Genomic DNA, 6,718 nt, shown 5'->3' with positions numbered 1-6,718 from the left:
CATCAGCATAACAGTGAAAGCTAATACCGTATTTGCGTATGATGTCACCTAGCGGCAGCATGTAGATGCTGAAGAGTACAGGGCCAAGGACCGAACCCTGGGGAACTCCACACGTTACCTTAACGTAGTCCGAGGTCACATTGTTATGGGAGACACACTGCATCCTATCAGTAAGATAAGAGTTAAACCAAGACAGGGCTAAGTCTGACATACCAATTCGTGTTTTGATACGTTCTAATAAAATATTATGATCGACGGTATCGAAAGCAGCGCTAAGATCGAGGAGCAGCAACATAGATGACGCATCAGAATCCATCGTTAGCAGTAGATCATTAGTCATTTTTGCGAGGGCTGTCTCCGTGGAGTGATTTGCCCTGAAACCGGATTGAAAGGTTTCACATAGATTGTTAGACGCTAAGTGTTCATTTAACTGCTCCGCAACAATTTTTTTGAGGATTTTTGAAATAAAGGGAAGGTGAGACACCGGTCGGTAGTTTACCATGAGGTCAGGATCGAGGTTAGGTCTTTTAAGGAGAGGATGAATAACCGCTTTTTTGAATGCAACGGGAACAGTGCCCGAGGAAAGTGATAAGTTTATAATATTTAGCACTGATGGACCTAATAATACAAAGAGCTCCTTGATCAGTTTCCCAGGAAGAGGGTCAAGTAAACATGTTGTCTGTTTTATTCCATTTACACGTTGTAACAATTCCTCTAATGTTATTTCCTCAAAACGAGAGAAACTATTTTGGAGGGCAGTATCCGCCGTATATACAATCGTGTCAGTGTTAATAGAACCCCGTTGTAGCTGGGACGCATTGTCTTTAATCTCCTTTCTAATGACTTCGATTTTCTTACTAAAGAATTGCATAAAGTCATCAGCTGAGTGGGTGGAGCTACTGGAAGGAGTCCCTTGTTGGGTTAGCGATGCTACCGTACTAAACAAAAATTTAGGATCGTTTTTATTACGGTGGATGAGATTTGAGTAATATTTAGCTTTAGCTAAGGTAAGCATGCGTTTATAAGTTATTAAACCATCACTAAATGCTTGATGGTGCACCTCAAGTTTAGTCGTGCGCCATTTGCGTTCCAGCTTTCTACATAATAATTTCTGAGCTCTAGTTTCTTCTGTAAACCACGGGGTGCGCTTTTTTGGAGCCTTTTTTAACTTTAGCGGTGCTATGTTATCAATGGTTTCGTGCAGGGCGTTGTTAAAGTTGTTAGTGAGGTTATCAATAGAGCCCACATACTTTGGGAATGGTGCCATTACCGAGGGCAGTAGGTCAGCAAGAGTTGTCCTTGTGGCTGTATTAATGTTGCGGCTGCTATAGCAGTTATTATTATTATTAGTTTGACGAACATGCGTCTGGACCTCAAATTTTATAAGGTAATGATCGGACAATACTTTAGTATACGGGAGTATCGTAACTTTGGAAACGGTGATACCCCTGCCAAGTACTAGGTCTATCGTATTACCGTTGCGATGCGTGGGTTCATTTATTATTTGTGTGAGACCACAGCTATCAATTACAGTCTGGAGCGCTACGCACGGTGGGTCCGATGGGGTATTCATATGGATATTAAAGTCCCCCATTATGATTATATTATCGGCATGTGTCACTAGATCAGCAACGAACTCTGAGAATTCATTGATAAAGTCCGAATAGGGCCCTGGGGGGCGGTAGATAACAGCCAGGTGTAGAGGCAGCGGTGTGACAGACCTCATAGTAAGCACCTCAAACGATTTATATTTATTATTTATGTTAGGACTAAGGTTAAAGTTTTCGTTGTATATTAGTGCGACCCCCCCACCCCTTTTAAGCGGACGGGCAATATGCGCATGTGTAAAGTTAGGAGGACATGCCTCATTTAGCGCAAAAAAGTCGTTTGGTTTAAGCCAGGTTTCGCTGAGACCGATGACGTTAAGATTGTTGTCTCTGATAATATCATTAACTAACAACGTTTTGGGAGACAATGATCTTATGTTTAAAAAACCTATATTATAGGTAGTGGGCTGTTTTAGGGAATTTTTGCTCAAATTATCCGTAGTAGCAATATTAATAATGTTGTGTTTATTATGCCCAGTGCATTTAGTATAGTTACGACCATGTCTAGGAATTGATACGACGGGAATTTTCTGATTGTTTGTTTGTTGCTTTGATAAACTGCACGCATCATAGTTGGCCACCTCAGTAGAACACATATCCAACTCTGAAACAATCAAAGCAGAAAAAACGTGTTCTAATTTAACTGACTCCTTACCCAGACCAGTAGTCTCGCATCTTCCATTTAAATCCGGCTTCAGGATGGATCATCATTGTAAGTAGTTATATTCCACACAACATCATTGTAAGTAGTTATATTCCACACAACATCATTGTAAGTAGTTATATTCCACACAACATCATTGTAAGTAGTTATATTCCACACAACATCATTGTAAGTAGTTATATTCCACACAACATCATTGTAAGTAGTTATATTCCACACAACATCATTGTAAGTAGTTATATTCCACACAACATCATTGTAAGTAGTTATATTCCATCAGTGCCTTCTTATTGACTTAGTACTTATCTAGTCAGGACTGCCAACCTTGAGACCTCCGATTTCGGGAGGTGGGGGGCGTGGTTAAGAGGGGTGACATATAATTCACCAACTCGAGTATTTCATATATATATGTATATGTATATATATATATATATATATATATATATATATATATATATATATATATATATATATATATATATATATATATATATGAAATATTCGACTTTCAGTGAATTCTAGCTATATATATATTTTTTACTATATGTATAAATAAAATAAATAGTTGAATTTCAGACGGCACCTATCAAATACACAGTAATAAAAACACAGTTGTTCTACTAACTGTACTGTGCTTACTGGTTACTAAAAAACAACAACACTTACCTTTCACTATTTGAGTAAGCTTTGTTCTGCCATTGGTGAGCAATGTCCGAATCCAGGAACCTCCTTCACGGATTTGTTGTAGACATCCACAAATGAGAAGGGGATGTTGCTTCCAGCTCTCAGCATAGCCATCTTTGTCTCAGCAGAAGTTACACCATCGGGTCTCCATTTTGTGAGGTGGCCCATAACACTGGTTGAGAACGATGCTGCGCTGCGGACGCTTTGTGCTTCGCTGACTGAGCGTTCATGGCTGAATATATCCGTTGGGCCGCCGTCTTCAAAGCAGAAGTCTGTTCTACAAAATGTACAGACAACATTCCTCTTCCAGCTCTCCTTCATAAACTGAAATTCTTGTTTCCAATCCTTTTAGAAAGTGTATTTCTTCACTTTGCAGGTGGATGTGTAATATATTGTGTTGGAGTCAATGAGCAGGTGACGTGATGAACTTACTTCTCTTCACTGTTGGCTTCAGAACAGACTCCCTGGTGGAAGGTTCTGGAAGGTTCTGGAAGGTTCTATAAAGACAGGCGCTGAATTTCGGGAGGACTGGCAAGTAGGACTCAGGATTAAAGTTCTTAATAATCCGAGTGATGAACACATGCATTATATAAAGTGTACTCACATGAATGAAAGTGATGAACACATGCATTATATAAAGTGAACTCACATGAATGAAAGTGATGAACACATGCATTATATAAAGTGTATTCACATGAATGAAAGTGATGAACACATGCATTATATAAAGTGAACTCACATGAATGAAAGTGATGAACACATGCATTATATAAAGTGAACTCACATGAATGAAAGTGATGAACACATGCATTATATAAAGTGAACTCACATGAATGAAAGTGATTGTTTTTTTTAGCTTCTCTCCAGGTGCTGCTCTTCTTCTCACCTGACAGTCACACCTGAGCCAATGACTGACCTGCTATTAGGGTCAAGTGGCCCAAGTTGTCCTAGACTAGATGTCCAGCATCTCCTGGGTGACTTTGTCCACGTCACATGTGACCAGAGTCCAGCTGGTCTCTCTCTCTCTCACACACACATATACACACACACACACACACACACATACATACATACATACATACATACATACATACATACATACATACATACATACATACATACATACATACATACATACATACATACATACATACATACATACATACATACATACATACATACATACATACATACATACATACAGTGGGGCAAAAAAGTATTTAGTCAGCCTCCGATGAGTTGAGTTGATACCAAAATGGATACATGGATGATACAGCAGAGGATTGGGAGAATGTCATGTGGTCAGATGAAACCAAAATAGAACTTTTTGGTATAAACTCAACTGCTGGTGTTTGGAGGAAGAAGAATACTGAGTTGCATCCCAAGAACACCATACCTACTGTGAAGCATGGGGGTGGAAACATCATGCTTTGGGGCTGTTTTTCTGCTAAGGGGACAGGACGATTGATCCGTGTTAAGGAAAGAATGAATGGGGCCATGTATCCTGAGATTTGGAGCCAAAACCTCCTTCCATCAGTGAGAGCTTTGAATGCTTGACCAAATACTTATTTTCCACCATCATTTACAAATAAATTCTTTAAAATTCCTACAATGTGAATTCCTGGATTCTGTCTGTCACAGTTGAAGTGTACCTATGATGAAAATGACAGACCTCTGTCATCATTTGAAGTGGGAGAACTTGCACAATCGCTGGCTGACTAAATACTTTTCTGCCCCACTGTATGTATGTATGCAACACAATGTTTATATCAGTAATACTTTATTAATCTCCGAGGGGAAATTAAGTTCATGTATGTATGTATATATATATATATATATATATATATATATATATATATATACAAACCCCGTTTTCCATATGAGTTGTGAAATGGTGTTAGATGTAAATATAAACAGAATACAATGATTTGCAAATCCTTTTCAAGCCATATTCAGTTGAATATGCTACAAAGACAACATATTTCATGTTCAAACTCAAACTTTTTTCTTACAAATAATCATTAACTTTAGAATTTGATGCCAGCAACATGTGACAAAGAAGTTGGGAAAGGTGGCAATAAATACTGATAAAGTTGAGGAATGCTCACCAAACACTGATATGGAACATCCCACAGGTGTGCAGGCTAATTGGGAACAGGTGGGTGCCATGATTGGCTATAAAAGCAACTTCCATGAAATGCTCAGTCATTCACAAACAAGGATGGGGCGAAAGTCACCACTTTGTGAATAAATGTGTGAGCAAAATTGCCGGACAGTTTTAGAACAACATTTCTCAATGGTCCATTGCAAGGAAATTAGGAATTTCACCATCTACGGTCAGCAATACTATCAAAAGGTTCAGAGAATCTAGAGAAATCACTGAACATAAGCGATGATATAACAGACTTTCGTTCCCTCAGGCGGTACTGCATCAAAAAGCGACATCCGTGTGTAAAGGATATCACCACATGGGCTCAGGAACACTTCAGAAAACCACTGTCAGTAACTCCAGTTTGTCGCTACATCTGTAAACGCAAGTTAAAACTCTACTATGCAAAGCCAAAGCCATTTATCAACAACACCCAGAAACGCTGCCGGCTTCTCTGGGCCCAAGCTCATCTAAGATGGACTGATGCAAAGTGGAAAAGTGTTCTGTGGTCTGAAGAGTCCAAATTCCAATTTTTTTTTTGGAAACAATGAACATCGTATCATCTGGAACAAAGATGAAAAGAATCATCAGGACTGTTCTAAGTGCACAAAGTGTAAAAGCCAGCATGTGTGATGGTATGGGGGTGTATTAGTGCCCAAGACATGGGTAACTTACACATGTGTGATGGTATGGGGGTGTATTAGTGAACAAGACATGGGTAACTTACACATGTGTGATGGTATGGGGGTGTATTAGTGAACAAGACATGGGTAACTTACACATGTGTGATGGTATGGGGGTGTATTAGTGCCCAAGGCATGGGTAACTTACACATGTGTGATGGTATGGGGGTGTATTAGTGAACAAGACATGGGTAACTTACACATGTGTGATGGTATGGGGGTGTATTAGTGAACAAGACATGGGTAACTTACACATGTGTGATGGTATGGGGGTGTATTAGTGAACAAGACATGGGTAACTTACACATGTGTGATGGTATGGGGGTGTATTAGTGCCCAAGACATGGGTAACTTACACATGTGTGATGGTATGGGGGTGTATTAGTGAACAAGACATGGGTAACTTACACATGTGTGATGGTATGGGGGTGTATTAGTGAACAAGACATGGGTAACTTACACATGTGTGATGGTATGGGGGTGTATTAGTGACCAAGACATGGGTAACTTACACATGTGTGATGGTATGGGGGTGTATTAGTGAACAAGGCATGGGTAACTTACACATGTGTGAAGGTATGGGGGTGCATTAGTGCCCAAGACATGGGTAACTTACACATCTGTGAAGGCACCATTAATGCTGAATGGTCCATACAGGTTTTGGAGCAACATATGTTGTCATCCAAGCAACGTTATCATGGACGCCCCTGCTTATTTTAGCAAGACAATACCAAGTCACTTGTTACAACAGCGTGGCTTCATACTAAAAAAAGTGTGGGTACTAGACTGGCCTGCCTGTAGTCCAGACCTGTCTCCCATTGAAAATGTGTGGCGCATTATGAAGCGTAAAATACCACAACAGAGACCCCGGACTGTTGAACAACTTAAACTGTACAAAAAACAAGAATGGGAAAGAATTCCACTTTCAAAG

Source organism: Nerophis ophidion, linkage group LG13 (genome assembly GCF_033978795.1).
Source record: "Nerophis ophidion isolate RoL-2023_Sa linkage group LG13, RoL_Noph_v1.0, whole genome shotgun sequence".
NCBI classification, from domain to species: Eukaryota; Metazoa; Chordata; class Actinopteri; order Syngnathiformes; family Syngnathidae; genus Nerophis; species Nerophis ophidion.
The sequence above is the reverse complement of the archived record's forward strand: the minus strand, read 5'-3'. Positions refer to the sequence as shown.